This window comes from Antechinus flavipes, chromosome 3, assembly GCF_016432865.1.
Source record: "Antechinus flavipes isolate AdamAnt ecotype Samford, QLD, Australia chromosome 3, AdamAnt_v2, whole genome shotgun sequence".
Taxonomy (NCBI): Eukaryota; Metazoa; Chordata; class Mammalia; order Dasyuromorphia; family Dasyuridae; genus Antechinus; species Antechinus flavipes.
The window spans coordinates 13,863,130-13,883,445 of NC_067400.1; the positions used below are offsets into that span (position 1 = coordinate 13,863,130).

Sequence of the window (20,316 nt, forward strand, 5' to 3'; positions counted from 1 at the left end):
AATTCCCATAATTGAATAAAGTTTTCTAAAAAAAAAAAAAGTTTTCTCACAACAAAGAAATTGAACTAGATTCATAATTGAACAGAAAGGGAGCTAAGCTGGATTCAGAATTGAGTCACAAGATGGAGTCAAGTTCATTCAATTCCCATAACACTTACTGAATCTTAACTCAGTATGAGCCAGCAGTGCAATATGGTGGCCCAAGGAGAGTATTGCCATGTATAAAAAGGTCGAGAGACATAATTTCTGGGTAATCATTTTATTCATTATGGCTAGTGAATAATTAATAAAAAGATGGCCATTTGTTCATCACTTGTAAACCAAAAAACCCATTATAAAGGCTTTGTTGCTGCTTACCTACCTTTGGAAGACTGAATGTTCTCAATGGATGGAAATCAACTCTGACTGGTTAAAAATTAATAAGAAAAATGAATATTATAATGAGAGATAGATCTATTCTACCAGGGACTGGGAAGTGTGACCTTGATTATAATACTCTTACTCCCAGATCACCCCCAATTTGAGCAATTTAGACAAAGATTTACCTTTCTACCCATTTAAACCTGAGTAAAATGCAATGGACTTCCCCAGTTGGGTGAAGTCTGAACAAGACTGAGGAAAAAGTTAATCCAATATTCTTATCATCAGTGTCCTTTAGATATTGATTGAATAATCTATAAGAGACTGATATCTGAATAAGGAAAAAAAAAGGAAAAAAAAATCCTTGATCTTCCCAATAGGATTGAATATTAATATGAGAGAAATAATGATTTCTCTCATTGTGAAATATTTGAGTGTATTCAAAGAGTCCTAGTGTTCAGAATTAGAGAGGAAATGGAACCTAATGTATTTTTTTTGATTTGGTTATGCTACATCTGGCATTTCTGTTCAGTTCTGAGCAGTGTATTTTAGAAAGGGCTTTGAGAAGCTAGAACATATTCAAGATTGTGGAGTGTTTCAATACCATAACATATAAGCTTGAGTTGAGGTGGGGATGCTTAGCTTGAAAAAGAGAAAGGGGCAATGATAGCTCTCTTTAAATAAGGCTTCATTTGGTCCTGTTCTGCTTAGTATAAGAGGAAAGAATTCAGAGTATCAAGTGAAAGTTGAGACATAACATAGGTTTGTCCTTCCCTTTTTTGAAATTCAGAACATTTGCCTTTTTCCAGTCCTTTAACTCCCCACCATCTTTCAAAAATCTTTGACCACCAATCAATCTTAACTCTGGCCAGTTCTTTCAGTAGTTTGGGACTGAGTTCATTATCCAGCAATCTAATCCAGCCTGTGGATTGATTGATGATTTGGACAGCTAGTCGTGCTATTACCATCTTTCTATTTACTTTGAATTTTAACTCCCTATTAATTAATTGTTTTTTTTTTTTTTTTTTTAGTACAAAGATTCTTTCCCTTTGCAGAAACCAAATGTAAGTTACATAGTTCTGCCTTTTTTTCCTACGGGGTATTACCATGACCTCATTGCCTATGAGCAATAGTCCTATCCCTTTTTTGGGCTGATTCTTGCATCTAAAGTAGAAAAACAACATAATATTTTAGTGTCCCTAGTTCTTCCACTAGTATCATATCATTCTGTGCTTATCACTCCTCAAACTACTCTTAGGGACTCCTGAAGTTGTTTGATCCACCCTTTCTTTATTTGCCCTGCCTTCCATCCTCTACAGGCTTTTAAAACCAAATTTGGTTAGTGAGTTCTGTGTGACTCTACATTAGCATCTTTACATGACTCCCTCAGTGGAAAGTAAGGTCCTTGGGGACAGAGACTATTTGGGTAATCATTTAAATAATTTAATATATAAATTAATAATTTAAATAATAAAAACATTTATAGAGAGCTTTAAATGTCCCTAAGCATGTGGCTTTGTATTCCTGGTCCTTAACACAGGGCTTTGCAAATAAGAGGCACTTAATAAATACTTGCTGACTGTGGGTTGAATTGAACTTTTTTCCTCTTCATCAGAAACTCTCATTTTATCTTCATAATTTTCTTTTTTTCAAAACTTCCTGTGCCTCTTGGGTAGATTTCCTACAAAGAATGTTAATTCAATGGATCCTACCTGTCCTTCCTGAGAACCCTTTGAAATTGCTTTCCCAAAATCTAGGGTGCATGCCAGACCCTGCTTGTCTTTCCTTTCCTGTTCTAATACAGATTTTAATCTGTATTAACCGATTACAAGGATTACATTTTTCCAGATTTTAATCTGTATTAACAGATTACAAAGATTACATTATTTCCACCCCTGAAACCAATTCATTGTCATTGGCAAGGATCTGATTCAGAACAAATTCACCCCTTTTAGATTCTCCACCTTGAGAAAACTAAAATTATGATCAAGGCAAGCCAATAAATTATTAATTGATCATCTTTTGGCAGAAAGAAGATTCTAGTAGATAATTTAAATTCCCACAGTTCCTGTATCATCTCTCTATATCAGGCTTCTTATTGCTTTACTGAGCTACTTATCTATTTCTTCTTTCTGCCTGGATGGTCTATAGTATATTCTAATAATTGTCTGTTTTTCCCTTCTGTTTCTCTCTTGATCAAATGCTCTCCATCTTCTATTGTAGTTCTTGGATTTTGTCACATGGAAATGTTTTCCCAATACCTGATGGGAATTCGTACTTCCTGGCCAATTCCTTCTTTCACCTATCCTATTATTTTTGAATGAGGTATCTCTTCCCAACATCATATTCTAGTCATGAGTCTCATTGCACTAAATCTCAGTGGTATCAGTGAAGTCAAGTATTTAAAATTTTAATTCACCTTGCTTGTCACCCATATCTAATTCATTACCATATAGCTACCTGAGGTTATGAATTTCATTTCTTGCTTCTTTCTTGGATTTGTCTTTTTTGAATTACTAAGCATTTTTATCTCTATCCCCCCAATTTTGTAACTAGTCTTTATAATAGCATAATTAATATATGTAGGTAGTTCTCTTCCTCCCCTTTCCATTTAAAAACCCTTTTGATTAGACTTGCTAAACTATAGACAGATTCATTCTTATCAACCCTTAGTGATATGTTCCATCTCTGATCTGGGTCTATTATCTTTAAATTTTAAGTTATAATACAGAAATCCAAACTTTAATGCCTGAGATCATCTTCTTAACCATCATATTTACTTATTAGAACTGCATTTTCATTCTGAAGTCCTTATTTTTATAGGTAACGTTAGGGAAAAAACCCAGAGTTTCTTGCCCAAAACTTTCTCATCTTTCATGATGCTTTCTAGGTTCTTTTTTGGCAGTTAATATTTGCACCCATGTTATCTACTACTTGTCTAGAAGTGTAAGTCTTGAAATGTTCTCTGGGAAGTATTGGAAATGTGCCTAGCAAAGATAATTGATTTGTCTATTGCTGTTGTCATATTTACAGAAAGCTGGGTCAATGTGTCTTCATCAGGGAACATTCAACCATCAATATACATTTCTTCTTCTTCTTATCCTTACTGGATAAATTATTCCTCATTTAAAGGAAGCTTAAGATCAGCACGATCATTTCTTGAAGAACAAAGCATTATCTTTCCCCAGAATACATTCTCTCTTCACATTTGCCTCTTAGAAACCCTTGTTTTCTCCAAAATTCAGATCAAATCTCACCTTCTACTTGAAGCCTTTACTTATTTCCTTTTCTCCAGTTACCAGTGTCCTCTTCACCCCCACCAAAAAAAATCATCTAATACATTGGAGATATTCTGATCATACATACATACATGTGTTCATATGTAAGTATGTCTATCCATGTTGCCTTCCCTGAAACCAGGTTTTGTCTTTGTATCCCCTGCACATTGTAGACACTTACCATTCATTCATTACATCATTCGTTGGAAATTTTCACATCAGTTAATTAGCTCTAAATCTTCGATAGTCCTTCCCATTACTCTACCTGCACTATGAGATCATTGTATATCAGTAACTGTATAGGAACAAAAATAGAAAGACTCCAAATATTCCCTGCTTTCTAGGGATATATGTATCTTTCAATGAGTGACCCTAGGGGGAAATTCAGAGAAGAGGAAATCTAATAACATGTACTTTAAACCCATCAAAGGCTTCATTTTTATGAGAGATATATGTACATAGGTGGATTATGTCTCCAAGAAAGCTCTAGACTAGTTACTCACATAGTCGGGCATCTGCCTGGTCCTCTGCTCTCTCCAAAATGGTTACCCTATATCTATCTCAAGCCAGTTCTAGGACACCTTTCATCACTCCCCTAAGAAAAGAATTGAGCTGCCTCCACTTCTCTTCTCAATTGGTTTTAACTTAATTTAGACACAGTACTTATCAGTTTATTAGCTAAAAATCTCTGGGGCTCATTTAGAAACTGAATTCTTTAGAAAGTTGCTTTAAACAGAAAGTTTAAAGTGTTGTAACTTACTATAGAATATAATGAAATGAACAAATTGACTTCATCACAGACTCTCATATTACCCAGAACACATTTTAGTTAATGATATAATGAGGACAGTTCTTGACCAAAATATTGGGGTCACAAAGAGTCTGAATAGTTGATTATTGACTCTAGATAAGTGATTTGACAGTTGTCTGCCTCAGTTTCCTCATTCTCCTCATTCCCATACTTTATTTCCTGCACCCCTAGCCTACCACCTTGGATCCTCCTTCTTTTGATGTTTAATTGTTTAGTTTTGTTTTTGCTGAAGAAATTTGATCCAAACCTTTGTCTTGGAGAAATCTAGGAATCATATTATATATTTTAAGGAATCCCTGTTGGAATACGAAACCAGATCATGGTAAGTAACAGTGGAAGAAGCAATTTAGACTGTGTGGCTATTTCAGTTATCATCTACTGTAAAAGACTATTAGAAGAAATAATAAGATGCTGCCCCTAAGTTCTTTGCAGAAAAAGGCTGTAAATGGGAACTCTCCTGATGAGATTCACAGAATGAGATACAGGTCCATTATTTTCTGTTATTTCATTGTTACTGCTTCTCTCTTCACTTGACAAAAGTCAGGCAGAGTAAAATTTATTTTATTCCTCTCCTCAGACATTTCCAGCAGGAGTTTGCCAGGACCTGAACAGAATCAAAGTCCAGATAGAGGAAGAAGGAGCTGTTCTCCTCTGGGATTTTAATTGTCACCACCATCTTCAAAGGACAGCTAGGTAGTGTTGATAGCATCCTTGGTTCCAGGTAGCCAGGAAGTTTTTAGGGAAAGGAGTTGACAGGAGAGAGATGAATCATTGTAAACGGTCCAGAGACCACGCTATTTCCTGAGGCAAGCAGGAAGGAACAATGACTGGGATTATCATCTTGGGTGGGCTTTTTGTTCTCAAGAAGGCCTTTTGTCCCTTGTGAAATCCTTGAATTGACAAAATCATCAGGACTCCATAGTTACTGTTTCTAATCAGAAGGCCAAGTTATAATGGCAATCCCTGAGGTTATTTTTTTCCCTATAAAGAACCTACTTGTACCCCAATTCCCCTGGTAATTCTTTTTGGAAGGCTAACTCCATTCAGGATTTGTCCAAGTCACAATGGCAGGTTCATTAGAAACAACCTGCCTTATGGCTGCAAGCTCTTTAAGAACTTGCAATGTCTCTCCCTTTAATGGCATCTCCCCCTTGGTTCTGCTAGGATACTTGAGTCTTTCCCCTTCTTAGTGGTTAAAACTCTCCTTTGAAACTCAAGCCCACCAGTCAATGGTATAATAATAAAATATTTTCCCTTTGATTTGGAGATGGTCTAAGCCTACAGATTCTTTTGAAATACCTCTTGACACTAGCCTGAGACTCCAGTATAATTTTAAGGTCAGAACCCCTGCATCCCAACCTTTGAGGGCCCATAAGAGTCCTAAAACTTCTATATTTTGGGGGGGATGAATGCTTGTGTACCCCTGTACCCCAAGGGCACAATGCATTGAGCACTGACCTTGGAAGAAGGAAGACTAATCTTCATGAGTTCAAATCTGACCTGACACTTGTGTGACCCTGGACAATTCACTTTACTTTGCTTGCCTCAGTTTCTCATCTGTAAAATGACCTGGAGAATAAAATGGCAAATCATGATAGTATCCTAAGAAAACCCCAAATGGGATCACAAAGAGTCTGAATAATTGATTATTGACCCTAGACAAATTATTTCACAGTTGTCTGCCTCAGTTTCCTCATTCATAAAATAGGGATATTAATTGCACCTAACACATCAGGCTGGTGGGAGGACCAAATGAGATAATATATATAAAGTGCTTTGCTCTATAAATTTTAGCTATTATTACTATGCATCTATTTTAGTAAAACTGCATTCTTACTTTGTTCTGCTCTGAATCCTTATTCTTACTTTAAAAGCCACTTTGTGAAAGTGAAATATTACTTCAAGAAGCAAGATACACACAGCTCCCCTTACATTTTCTCGTTAAGATCTTGCTGAATTTTAGCGTATCATTTTCAAACCATTCCGATGAAATAAAAATTACTAGTTAACATGCAAATAAATAGCTGTAACAGGGAATTTTTCAAGATTGAGCAGTTTCACAAGATATCTAACTTAGGGAATATGTATAAAAGGTATAAAAGAAAAAGAAAAAAATCTGAAAACACTTAGAATTTAGAATTCTGTCAGCAGAAAGGAATGAAACTTCTGTAGTAGAACATGTCTTCGTTTTACAAATCACATCATGATTTTTTTTAATAGTAATGAAATATTAGAGACAATGGCAATCAAAAATTTCCCAATGAACTTTCTAGAGAAGTTTAGAAGACCACATCAGAGGCAGTTATTATTCCAGCACAAAATGGTAATTATCTACTTTGTGAACCATTTCTTATTTATTCCTTTATTTATTTATTTATTTATTTATTTATTTATTATTTATTTATTTATTTATTTATTTATTCTCTTTCCCATCTTTGCCCAGCTTTTGGTCAACTTATTGTTAATCTGCCCTTTCATTAGAGAGCATTGCAGTTTCATGTCTAAAACTCTGTGCTAGATGCTGAGAATGTTGTGTAAATAACATTTTCTTTATGAGATAGGTACTATTATTATCCCCATTTTTCAGATGTGGAAACTGAAGCAAAAACCAGTTTTTGGTTCACACAATTAGAAGGGTCTGAGGATGATTTTGAACACAGACAGCACACTATCTACTGTACCACTCAGCTGCATGATCTTCAGATTAATTTGGGTTTCTTAAGCAGAAACATGATTTCTGGGAGAAGACAAATTGAATTGAGGTTTTTTTCAAGTTACTTTTTTTTAAACAGTGAAATTCTCTCAAGTAATTAATTAGACTCTGCTGAATGATTGTTCTCAAAATAGGTAAATGGTGATCCTGGAACTTTTTCTTTGTAACTAGAGTCTGAGTTTGTATACCTTGATAAAGCCTCATTTTCCCATTCTTGAGTTAGAAGGCCTTGGGGGCTTCCAAAGTCAAGGTCTTGGTACTCACACGGGGAAGCTTAAGGTTCTGATATCTCATGTCCTGTCAATTCCACATCTGAAAATGCTCTTGACCCCTTTTCCTTCCTGACTATGCCCTTCTTGGCTCAGGCTCCACTATAACCTCCTAGGTGGACAACCCCTGACTCCTATCTGCTCCCCCTCCAAACCATCCTTCACGTGGCCCCATTCATTTTTTTTAAATCTCTTCATTGAGTATATCATACTTCTACAAGGAAAAAAAAAAAACAACTTTCAGGGGGTTTCTATTACTCATCAAATAACATATAAATTCTTGGAGGATCCAGAGATTTAGCATTGGAAGAGATTGAAGAGGTCATCTGGCCCCATCACATAATTTCACAGAGAAGAGAATTGAGGGGACCTTCTTCATGTCACACAGGTACAAAGTGAGGATCAAAGCTGGAAATCAGAGTCAGAGTCTCTGAATCCAATTCAGTCTTCTTTCCACTGTGCTACTCTTTTCCCTCATTCTGGAAACCAAGCACCCCCATCTGACTCCAATCAAGCTTAGTAGATGGAGAGGGGAGGAAGACTTTGGTTCAAATCCTGCTTTGGAAACATTAAATACATAATCCTAAACAAATTATTAAGCTCTCTGGACCTAAGTTTCCCTATCTATAAAATGAAGAGACTGGACATAATGCACAAGACGTGAAAGGCTGGGTGGATGGAGGAATTACAATCTGCATGGTTACAAGAAACATCACGTGGATGTAAAAACAGATCACCTAAGTGGCTAATCACAAATTCCCATGTGCTAGAGAATTAATGTAGAGACCATAACTTGTAGCTAATTACACTTGGCTTTTAAAAATCTTAAAAAGAGTTCTGCAAATGGTAAGTTGTTATTATGTCTTATTTTAAGACCTTAATTTATAGCCTATGTTGACCTTCATTTTGCCTTTCTCATAAAAATGAGAAATTACATTTCAACATTTTTTGTAGCTAGTCTTAGTCTTGATTCACATGGAATTTTATTTCACTCTTTTGATACTTATCACTTTGTGACTTATATTACTTGTTTTTAAAATGATTTTTTAATATTATATTTATCTGAAACATAACCAACACCAAATAAAATATTAGGTATTTCTACATATATAGAAAAGCAGAAAAGAGATTGTACATGAATTTATTTATCTTTAATGTGTACAACTTGCTTCTCTTTTTAATACATAAGCTTAACCTGTAGTTTTCAATGCTATCTTGTATGTCTGTGCTTCTTTCTAGTCAGCCTTCTCTTCTCCCCTCTGCCTTAAAACAACTTCCTCAATAATTGTGCTTTCATTTGTTTCTACCCTACTTCTATCCTCCATTGCCCTCTAGTCTCCCATTATTTCAGCAAACTGAAAAACAAAGTCCTTGTAACAAATCAAAGAGCCGACCAAACAAATTTCTACATTGACTATATCTGAAAAAGCATGTCTAATTCGACATCTTGAGTCTTATATTAATTTTTTTTTCTTTCCAGCGCCTGCTATGTCTTACATATAATAAATACTTGTTAAGCAATCGATCACTAAATTGAATTTCATAGCAGATTCAAAGCAAGTTGAGAACAAGAGGCGTCTCACCATCTTTGTGTTTTCTACACTGTCCAGGAGAATGATTTACACGTTGAAATTAAATATGTGGTGAATAAATCTGCAACAAAGGAAGTTTTCTCAGGGGCAAGATATCATTTTTAATAAGATGTATAGAGTGTTAGAAAAATTGGGTCACATTTGTACTTCAAAAACCTGAACATGGGCAATTTATTGGATAGGCTAGCAGTGACCAAGACATTGGGTCCAAGGCATCTCTCAATTCCCCAAGACCTGGATTCAGATGTGGATGATCATGCCCTTCTCTGACTTTTAAGGAATGCTAGTTGTTTTATGGACCCAGCTGCCTCTGGCAATCCTGATTAGCAAAACAAAAACCACTTCCATCAGGTTTCCGGCCTCTCGCATGGTGAAGGTAAAAGTGAGATAAAGCTAAGACTTGACTCGAGTCTTGTCTCTGAGGAAGGGCCCTATGCAAGCTGATTGAAGAGCTGATTCCCAGGGGTTTGGGAGTGATCACATTCCTCAATCTAACTTTAATTCTAGCTGGGAGATATCTCTCTGATTAAAAGTGGGGGTTTTGATAAAATGGGAAAAGGATGAATTATAGATAATATTAATTGTCAAATATATTGGTTATATTACGCTGGGTATGCCATTGTAGAAGAAAGTAATGTAGAAAAAACTTGGAAAGATTAAGTCAAGGCCAGGTTATAAAGGATTTTTGATGGCTGTTATTGGGAGCCATTGGTTCCATAGTAGAAGCAAGTGGTGCAGTTGATAGAGCACCAGGCTTGAATTCAAATCCAAATCTCAAATACTTGCAAGTTGTGTGACACACACACACACACACACACACACACACACACACACACACACACACACACAAAAGAGTGAGGGAATGGTGTGATTAATTCAGACCTAAACTTTAAAGGAGAGACACAGAAAAAAGACACAGAGATACTGTATGCTGAAGGAAGTCCTCAGGATCTCTCAGCTGTACTTGGAAGAGATGCTCTCCTTCACAATGCTGCAAAGTGAATTTTGCAAATGAGAATTCCATGTCCTAAAGAAGGTTGGCATTAGGTGGCACAGGGGAGAGAGGGTGCTAGACTTAGTGTCAGGAAGATCTGAGTTCAAATTCTGCTCATTAAGTGATCCTGAACAAGTGAATCTGTGACTCCATTTCTTCATTCCTAAAACAGGGGTAATAATAGCACCTCCTCCCAAGGCTTGTTGTGAGGATCAGAGGCCATAGGTGCTTTGGAAACCTTAAAGGGTCAGACAATCACTGCTATTTTGGGTAATTATTTTGCTAAACTACCCACTGAAATGGTCACAATGATATTAGCGATTGTATAGGGTCTACCCAGACTCCCTAGGATGGTGTGATTCATCTGAAAAACATAAGGAGCTGCTCGGAACCGTCTGGAGCTTGTAGGGACATTCCAGTGGTCAGTCCCAGCTTTGAGAGGACCCATATGGCTCTAGACTGCTCCAAGAACCAGGTCATCCCTCTCCAAATAGTCTGATTCAGCATCATCAGGATTTTCAGGTAACTCCCTCCCCATAGCTATCTGTACAGTAATGGAAAGAGCCAGAGGTACTTTCTTTCCTACTCTTAAGTTGGATCCTGCCCATTCCAGAACTCCTTATGACCCCCAAATCTGGCCTGGGTCTTTGATCTTTGGGGCCTTTTTTTTTTCCTGAGGGGGCAAGAAATATAAGACCCGATGGTCTAAGTATCCAGAAATCCAAGAATCCAGGCCCAGTGCTGCAGTCAGCCCTGAGGAGTAAGAATTCCTAACTCCAGCCCAGCTGAAAGCGAACATGACCATGGTGGAGCCTAATTTCCAAGTCTAATTTGCTTATGCACTCTGCCTGCTTCCCTCCCTCTCAGGTGATATGTGCTTTGTCTCCCAATACATAAGTGGAGGAAGGAAAGGTACTGAGAGCTTCAAATCACCTACTATGTGCCAGACAGAGTTAAGCACTTAACAAATATTCTCTCATTTGATTCTCACAACCTTACAGTTGAGGAGCTGTTATTATTCCTTGTTTCTCCTGTCTATAGCTTGCTTTGAATATATTTTATTTCTGTGTTGTCTCTCTGCTTAGATTAAAAGCTCCTTGAGGACAAGAACTGTCTTTTGAGTCTTGTACCCTTAGCACTTAGTGCCTTTGCACTCAATACTTGCTTCTTGGCTCTTTGATCAATTTCAAGCACGGATAACAGATCTCAGTGCTAGAAGGAAATAACTAGTCCCACCTGTAAAGGGCTGAAACTGAGTAGGTGCACTGGAATCAGACAACCGAGGTGGATGAGGAGAAGGGAGGTTGTGGAGAGCTTGTGTCTATTCCCTTCACTTCTACCCCTAAAGACCAAGAATAAAGACCAAGGACTTTTGCTTATCCTGACTCTGGCTGATTCTAAGGCATCCAGGGTGCTAACCTGGACTTTACACCCACCTGAACCCCAGTAAAATTCCCTCCCTCCATAGCATACTTGATCAAGGATCCTTTGCTTGAAAGCATTTTGCTGATTAATTTCAATGAGCACTTTTTGTGCAATTACTAGAAAGCATCCTGTCCGCAAAAAGCTTATATTCCACTAGGCAGCATCCCTGTTATTATAATCTAATTGGAAATGTTGATAAATGTGAGGGTCAAGTCTGCCTATCTCTGCAGTATGCTCAACAAGCCACAAATCTCTTGGGCTAAGTTTCTTCAGCTATAAAATTAGGAGTCTAGGCTAGAAGTTCCCATCTAATCTCAAAGTGACATTATTTGGCCCGTGTGTTCTCAATTTTACTCTTTTATTGATTTCCCCCGCTCTGTGTGGCTTCAGAACTGGGACAAAATATTGATGCTTCCTAAGACCTAAAAATTGTACTCCTTAAGCTTGAGTCTCAACAATGACTTCATCCCTTTAATGTGGGCAAATTGATATCTCCCAATGCACCTGTGTCTCACAGAGTCACATTTTCTTGCACTGAAAATATACACATCTGTACCCTATTAAAGCCCAACTCCTCCAAGCAGAAGAAAAGTGACTCTGACCTCAGCATAGGCAAGGCTTTGAGTAAGACATGACAGAATTTGAGCCCAAGTTCAGAAATGGTTATTACCAAAGGGCTGGCCAACTGGAGATTAGATTGATTGTTTTTCAGCTACATCTTCTGAAATCAGTCTATAAGGCAGAAAGGTGATTTCCAGGAATAGAATGTCCTTTGCTCTGTTCATTCTATGGGCAGAGTCCTGGATGGCTATCTTGCTTCCCCCATGTGTTCTAGAGACCATCCTGGTTAAGGACCCCTTCCCTCCACCCAGATTCAGGGTTATACACACTCACTCTCTCTCTCTCTCTCTCTCTCTCTCTCTCTCTCTCTCTCTCTCTCTCTCTCTCTCTCTCTCTCTTTCTCTTTCACACACACACACACACACACACACACACACACACACACACACCATACTAGAGCAAATATTTACTAAGGAGTATGGTAAGAAGTGTTCCAGGCAAAGGGAACAGCATATGCAAAGACCTGAAAATAGGAAAGAAGAGGGTATTTTCAGATCAATTTGAATGGTATCAAGATTGTGAGGAGAGGTAATATATGAGAAAACTGGGGAAGGAAAGTGACCCAAGATTTTGGAACCTCTTGTGAGAAATTAACTGAGTGAAGACAATCTCATGGGAAAATAGCTTTAACTGTGACTTGAGACTTTCTAAGAACAAATAGAGAGATATAGCTAAAAAGTTGCAATTGGTTGTCCCCTCCTGTTTCTCACCACCCTGGCTTCATGGCTGGTGCTCTATCCACTGTGCCACCTAGCTGCCTCTACGTATTTCTTTGAAAGGTAATGATGGCTTTGAATTTTTTCAAGAGTTTATTACTTATATTCTTTTTTTTTTCCTGGATTAGATCAGAAATAGTCAACTTGGAAGATGGGTGAGTGCAGTTTGGGATGGGAGCTGGGAATATTAGTTCATTCCATTTGATATGATATGAAGACAGCAGCAACATATCGACATAGGCTTTGCACTTAGAAGAGAACTCCAGGCAGGGGAAAGAGCCTGGAATCATCTAGGAGTGATTGCTATCAATCTCTTACCAAGTGGAAGGTTAAGAAGGAGAAAGTCTCTTTAACAGATTAGAGATGGATGTGAAAATCAGGAAGGGGATCAAATCATTCACTCAATCAACAAGCATTAGTTAAGCCAGACCAGGTATTGTCACAGTTTTTAGGAATATAAAGACAAAGGCAAAGTAGCATCTACTTTCAAGAAGCTTATATTCAAATGGGCAAGATAGTATGGAAGCATAGAGGGACATACAGGTAAGCTACAAAGTAGGGGGAGGCGCAGAAACATCTGGAGGGGCAGGGTGATGGGACCTGAATGAGCTGAGTCTTGAAGAAAAATAGAGATTTCTGGAGCTAGAAGGCAGAAGAATTGTTGATGGGCCAGAGAACAGCTAAATCTTATGCCATTTGTGATGGCAAGGGTAGATAAGATATCAGAGAGGTCACTGCTGACCATTGAGAAAAATAATCATCATAAAAAGAAATGAGTTACATGCTTAATAGCATATGGCACTATACAAACAAATTGGGAGTTGACTCTGAGATGAAAAGATTTCCTTTTTTTATTCATTTTAAATTATAAGGGAATGAAATAACATTTGGGTAATTTAGCTGAGAGATAACATTAGCCAGGAAATTAAGCCCTGGAGTAGAGAAAGTACTGGCTCTTCTGCTGAATTTGTCGGCTACTTTTTTATTCCTCAGTTTCTTCATCTGTAAAATGAGAAGAATTGTGGCCATCTCTCTTTAGTTACCTGAAATATTGTTAGATTACAGGTAACCGAAAATATCTATAAAGAGAAACCTACAAATTTTGAAAGGCTACATTAGTAGTGTCCCTACCAAATTTTCATTACTAGATAATTTAGATCTTAATACTGTGATAAACAAACCTCTGAGCCCACACTACTGACTATCTGAACTTCCCCCACCACTTAGTAGAAACCTCTTCATCAGATAAGCTCCCTCCAACCCTGCAACCCTGCCCCCTGATTGGCTGGTGCCTCACAGAACCCGCATTTTAAAGCGATCAAGCTTGTCTTCCTGATTCCTTCATCTCACTTTTTCCCCTTACATTTTCAGTTTTTCTCTAAATTCTTTCCATATTTGGAGATAAGCTCCTAGAGGGCAGAGATTGTAGTTCTTCCTACTTGTATTTGTAATTTTTTTGTGTGTAATTCCAGTAGTTAGGACAAGTACTTAATAATAAGGCAAGTACTTAATGAATGCTTATTGACTTGACAGGAAACTCCCTATCTCTTCTCATTCTTTCCTAAAGGCAATAAAAACTGGTTGAGTCTTTGCTTATTCTTGTTAGATTCTTCTTGATTCCCTAAGAGGTTTCTTAGCCTAAATACAGGAATGGTTTGGCCATTTCCTAATCCAGTTCATTTTTTAGATGAGGAAACTGAGGTAAAGAGTTAAGTCCACAACCACACAGGTAATATATCTCAGATTTGAAATCAAGTCTTCATGCTTCAAATCTTTGGTCTTACTATATCTTTCAAGCACAATATTTTAATACCAGAGACTGATCTCGCGATTTAGAAGAGAATCAATTGTCTTTCAGCTTAAATCCCCACAAGATTTTCCTTAGTGTAAGGGAAAGAACTATACTTTGCTTATTTATAAAACCTAGAGGTAGGCCTTGGAGGAACTCTAAGCAGAGGAATTTATCCCCACAGCAACTTTGCAAGGAAGAGAGCAGAGTTCTTTGCTATGAAATAACATTTCCTTGAGATGCTGAAGAGTCTAGTGTGAACAAGTAGGCTCTGGGGTGAGATGGTTTCACCTCTCAGCCTCAGTTTCCTCATTTGTAAAAATGTGGGGATGGTTCGGGAAGTATTGATTGAGCACCTACTTTGTGTCAGACCGTGTTAAATGCTTGACATGTAAGGAAAGGCAGAGAGCCCCTGCCCTCCAAGAGCTCACAATCCAAGGAGGGAGACCACATGTAAACAGTACAAAGCTAATATCTCCGGGATAGATAGGAAATGGTCAACCGAGTGTGTTTGTCCAGAGTTCCTTGGGAAGGCTACTTGACCCCTTCTCTGTTTGTTGCTTACATTTCACAATTCAAAGAAAAGCTTAATTTCTGGTGTTTAAAGATGAGTGTGAATAAAAAAGTGATTTTTTTTTCTCATCCAAGTTCAAAACAGCCTGAAATCTATCCCCGACCCCTTGGAGCCCAGATTAAGGACCCTTGGAACTGTCTCTAGGGTAGCCTTATACCTTCCCGGTCCAAAGCCTACTCCAAGTAGAACCGGTGAAAGTGACTGAAAAGTAAAACCTACTTAAATCCACGAATTAACGAGTTTGGAGGCTAAAGAAAACCTGGGCAGTTGTAAATCCTCAGAGATAGTTAAGTGTTGGAGCCAACTTGAATAGAGTGAATCCACCTGAACGCAAGGGGGAAAAAAATGGAGAGGGGGAGAGGGGAGGAGGGGGAGAGGGGGAGAGGGGAGGAGGGGAAGGTGGGGAGAGGGGAGGAGGGGGAGGGGGAGAGGGGGGGTTCCTTGAGTTTCCTCTGGCCAGAGAAGAAATGTCTCGATTTAACGCACAATTCCCAGCTGCGGGAGCGTGCGGTTAGCCGCCAGGGGCCGGGAGGGGACCTGTTTTAAGTAGGAGATGCTGCCCACGAACTCTCGGTCCCTTCCAAGAGCTGCCCCTCCTCCCCCCCAGCATCTTGTTTTCAGCCCCGGGTGGGACGGCGCTGGCAGTCTTTGGGCAGGGCGGGAGGTAGTCCAAAGTTGTTGGGGGCTCCAGTGTGGACAGTAGACTGCGGGCCGCCCCCCACCGCTACCCCAAAATGGAGGGCAGGACCTTGACACCCCATCTCCAAGGGCAGTCCGCTCCGGTGGAAGTAGAAACCTGGGTTCCTGGCAAGCCCTCAATTTACCATAACAAAAATGCTTGCCCATGCCCTCGGGGAGGTGATGGCCAGCCTATACTCTCCACGCCCCCGGTTTCCAGGTGCCCACTCGAGGGATGGTTGCCTAGGGTCAACGGGAGGAGCGGGGGGGTGAGGGGTGGGGGGAGTCTTAAGGTTAACCCTTCACTCTTCAGCGCCACAGCTGCTTTCCTTCAGTCCCCAGCAGCCGCGTAGGCTGGGCTCGAGGGGCGGGAGGGGATGGTACGACGGGGGTGGGGAGCGGAGGAGGGCAAGAATGGGGAGAAGGGAAAAGGTGCCGGGAGGGATGCGGAGCTTGGCAGAACCGCGGCTGGAGCTGGAGCGCAACTCGCGTGGCAGGAGCTGCTCGGGAGCGCGGACACTCCGTGGGGGTGGGGGTGGGGGTGTGTTTGGAAAACAGCTGGGCTCCTAGCGCCTGCGGGGGCCTTAGCCTGAGCCCTGGAGGAGGAAGGGGAGGAAGAGGAGGAGGGCTCTAGTGTCCTTCCTTGGAGGAAAGCCGCAAATCATCTCCTCCTCCTCCTCCTCCCACCCCCTTTTCCCCTCCCCCTCCTTGCCTTCTCTCTCTTCTACCCTCCCCAGTCCTCCTCCTCCTCCTTCTACCCCCGCCGCTGCCGCCGCCGCTGCCTCCGGTGCTCGCCCGCGTTCAGCGCTTCCCCCGACTGCCCGCTGCTGCCAACGTGCGCACGGCTCGGGGCTCCCGGGGCAGCCCTCGGTCTCCGCGATCTCATTGGCTGGGCATGTGTCTATTTACATCATCCACTAACTTCTCCCAGATTCGACTGGTGAGTCCCGGGAGAGGGAGACGGCCCCAGGGACCGGGGAGGGGGAGTGTGGGGGGCGCCAGGGGGAGACGCTGGCAGGAGCGAGTCTGTGGGGACTAGCAGAGAGCGGACGGACGCGGGACCCGCGCTGGGGCTTTCGGGACCAGGTGTCGGGCGGCGGAGCCCGAGAGCAAGGCGACCTGGGACCCGGGAGCTGGACCGCGGGACCCCGGAGCGGGCGAGGGGGCGCTGCATCCCGGGAGAAACCTGGGGACAGGAAGGCAGAGGCTGGGAACTGGAGCCCAGACGTGGGTGGGGTGGGACGGGCGGGCGCCACGCGGGACCCTCCAATAAGGACCAGAGCGAGGGGGGCGTTGGGCGTTCCTGCTCCGAAACCCCTTTCTGCAACTTCTCGTCGGTGGGCAATGAGCACCGGGGCCCAGTTCCGCGGCCCCTTTGGGGCCGGAGCACGCCTTTGCCATATCGCTGGCTTTGGAAACCTTGATTCTGTGTTGAGCTCGGTGTCCGAGCCCCAGTCCCCTGCGGTGCCTCAGGAAATGCCCTCCTCGCTTCTCCTCCCGCCGCCCCGAAGCCGCCGGGCGGCCAGGAGCCGGTCGCCGCCTCCTCCCCGTGCCCCTCGCCGCCTGCCGGGGTGAGCTCCGTTCTGTTTGCACGCCTGTCTCTAGCATCCGGGCGAAGCGCACCCCGCTCGTTCCTCCCCACGGCGAGCTAAAAGTTTGCCAAGCCCTCCTGCGATTCGCAGCCTAAACGGACAGATTCCGGGACGCGAGCAGCTCGCCCCGTTCGGGACCCCCCGACCTCTCGGGCACCCCCGAGCCGGTGCTGACTTAAAACGGGCAACCCCTTCCACAGCAGAAAGTAGCCACTGGTCTGCAGCGGAAGCGCTGCGGACGTCTCCCGGCTCCCAGAGCCCCGAATCGCCCGGCCCGGTACCGCGGGCGCCCATCTGCCCGCGTCCGCTAAAGTTTCGGCACTGGGCCGTTTCCTGGGCTCGTACCGGGAAGGCGGGCGAGGCGCTTGAAACTTTGAATCCAGGCTCTCTTCCCGATCCTGGGCTCGGCTCGCTTGGGAAGCGCAGCCTGGAAAGAGAAATTCCCATAGGGAGCTGCTCGCTGGCTGAGGCCGGAGTCTGAAGAATGGAACCTCTCTGGACCTCCCCCTGTGCCTCCATTTCCACACCTGTTAAAGCGGTAGAATAATACCCAGTGTAATTACATATCATAACCGCAGGGGCTGGAAGAATAAGTTAATGGGAGTGGAGTGCTTTGAAGATGGAAATTGCTAAGTACTTGTATCCCCAACACACCGGTTTCCCTTCTGCTCCTCAATTTGTCCATCTGATAAATAGGATTATACTCGGTTATCTGGAGGATTGCCTTTTTCAATCCCTTTGAAGTAGTAATTGTCTGGGTAAAAATAATCAGAATCGTCCCTTGATCTTAATTAGTCACTTCCATGAGTGGTCCCGAGCCTTAACTAATAGTGTTATTAAGTGGAAGGTCTGGCTGGGAATAATCCTATAATGGTGCCCCCTTCTCTCCACCCCCACCCCCAGCTCTTCACTTTCATAGTTAAAGACTGCTCCGGGTAGCGAGTCTTGGAGCGATGAGCTTGGATTCTGGAATACTGCTCAGTGTCTGGATGACCTTGAGCAAACCTCCACGTTCCCACCGACTCTTTAAAACTGAGGGGCTTGATCTGAGCCTGTTGGAAGGAGTTTAAGTGTCCTCCCGCCCCTCAAAAGTACTAATATCTGTCATTCTAAAAAAAGTCTTGGATTTGCAAACCATAGTACTTACAAAGGAAAAAGGGGGGAGGCAGTGTTACAGGTGTATTTTTTCCTTGGCATGCTGTATAAGGAGGGGAAATCATTGCTCCTTTTAACTATATCTGTTGAATCATTCAATCCCTTCCTCTCCCTCCCCACTTTTTATCTCTTAAAAAAATTTTGTTGTTCACCTGGGCTAACGATTAAGATTCAGACCCCCACAAAACTCTGTCTGACTCTGTCTGTCTCTGTCTGACTGTCTGTCTCTGTCTGTCTGTCTCTGTCTCTGTCTCTGTCTGTCTCTCTGTCTCTGTCTGTCTCCCTGTCTCTGTCTCCCTGTGTGTGTCTCTCCAAATTACTTAAAGTAATTTAGCTACCTGGCAATTTGGGTGCTAGAATTCCAAATGTTTTCCTTCTGGTATAATTCCTTAAGTTCCTCACTTAAAAGATTTGCTTAGAGTAATTCCATTAGAAAAATAGCAAGAAAAAGACAATTTGCAAAAGAATATCAGCTATGTTATTAACACTTCGAATTTCCCTGCCTTAAAGAAAATGGGTCCTAAGGAACACTGGGTAGAGACGAACAAGGCAGCTGCTGCCACTAGGTCACTGTTTAAGAATGCCTACGTCTGCCTTCCAGCATGGCTGTGGTGTACATTGGTTGCTGGATGCTCCAGCCTCCACTCAGGAAAAAGCCAGAGGGAAACACTTAAAGGAAGACAGCAGGCAGCATGGTGTAGGAGACTTGGCCCTCTTAACTTGCTAGCTCTTTTGCAACTACCGTCTAAGCAAACAAATACTTATTTGGTATAAACGTTTGGCTGTCTTGGTGAGGACTAAATAAATTCAGCTTTAAGTATTTTAACTGGCTAATTGTTATTTCAGTGAAGGAAAAAAAAAAGACAGGGAAGAATTTGAGGCAACGTTTTCCTGTATTTTCTGAATGTGGAGAAATAAAGTTCTGGATCCGAGTCAGAACTGCAGTTGTTCTCCCAGCTCTGCCATGATGGTGAGACTTTAGGCAGAGCTAATTTTCTAATGCTTTGATAAATTATTGCGGCAGAAATACCTGAGGGGAGAAATACTTAAGGAAAGTACACATTTTGGGGAAATGTCGAGTATCTTTCAAAACTTCGTTAGGACTTAGCTCTCTGGGATGCTCTTCATCATCTAAAATCGAAGTCAAATTTATGCCTCTGTGCCCAGAACCAAATGGCTCATCTAGCTAATTAGTTCAGAATGCAGCCTTGCCCCACTGTAAATGAAAAGAATTCAAAATGTCTGTTTTGGTCTAAGTTTCTGTAGTTAGACAATGACCAGGGTACTAAGTGAAATAAAGAGAAATTGGAAAATAAAGCTTGAATCTAAATTATTCTTGGGTTTATTATGATTGCAATTAAAATGGAAAGGGATTTTCACTGAGTGTTTTTTGAGGCTGCTTTTGTCAGTTTCTCAGCCTGCTAAGTCAAGATTAAATCAGCAGGGTTTAGATAAGCATTATGCTCCTCCAAGTAATAGGAAATTTGTGTGTGTGTGTGTGTGTGTTGTGTCTGTATATTCCTTTTCCAAATGAATAGTTAGGAGCACTTTGGGACAACTAAGGTACAGTTTTATGTCTTCTAATAATGGATTTTTTATGTGATCTGTAGCCCTATATTCTTTTCAATATTGCCTTTCTAAAAGTATAAAAATATGTAGAACCAAAGGGCTCCTCCCTTGATTCAAAGATGGTCCAGTGTGCTCTGCTGGAATGTGCCACTGCTCTGGATAGCAATAAAGCCTCTGAGT

General features: G+C 41.5%; 1 protein-coding gene across 1 annotated transcript in view; it reads left to right on the top strand.

Annotated features, from left to right (window-relative positions):
* Positions 1-16,249: 16,249 nt before the first annotated feature.
* MME (membrane metalloendopeptidase) overlaps positions 16,250-20,316 on the top strand; it is a 112,683-nt gene continuing 108,616 nt past the window's right edge. Inside the window, exon 1 of the mRNA XM_051983060.1 lies at positions 16,250-16,760. The gene's annotated coding sequence lies outside the window, so the exon portion shown is untranslated. The remainder of the gene's footprint in view (positions 16,761-20,316) is intronic.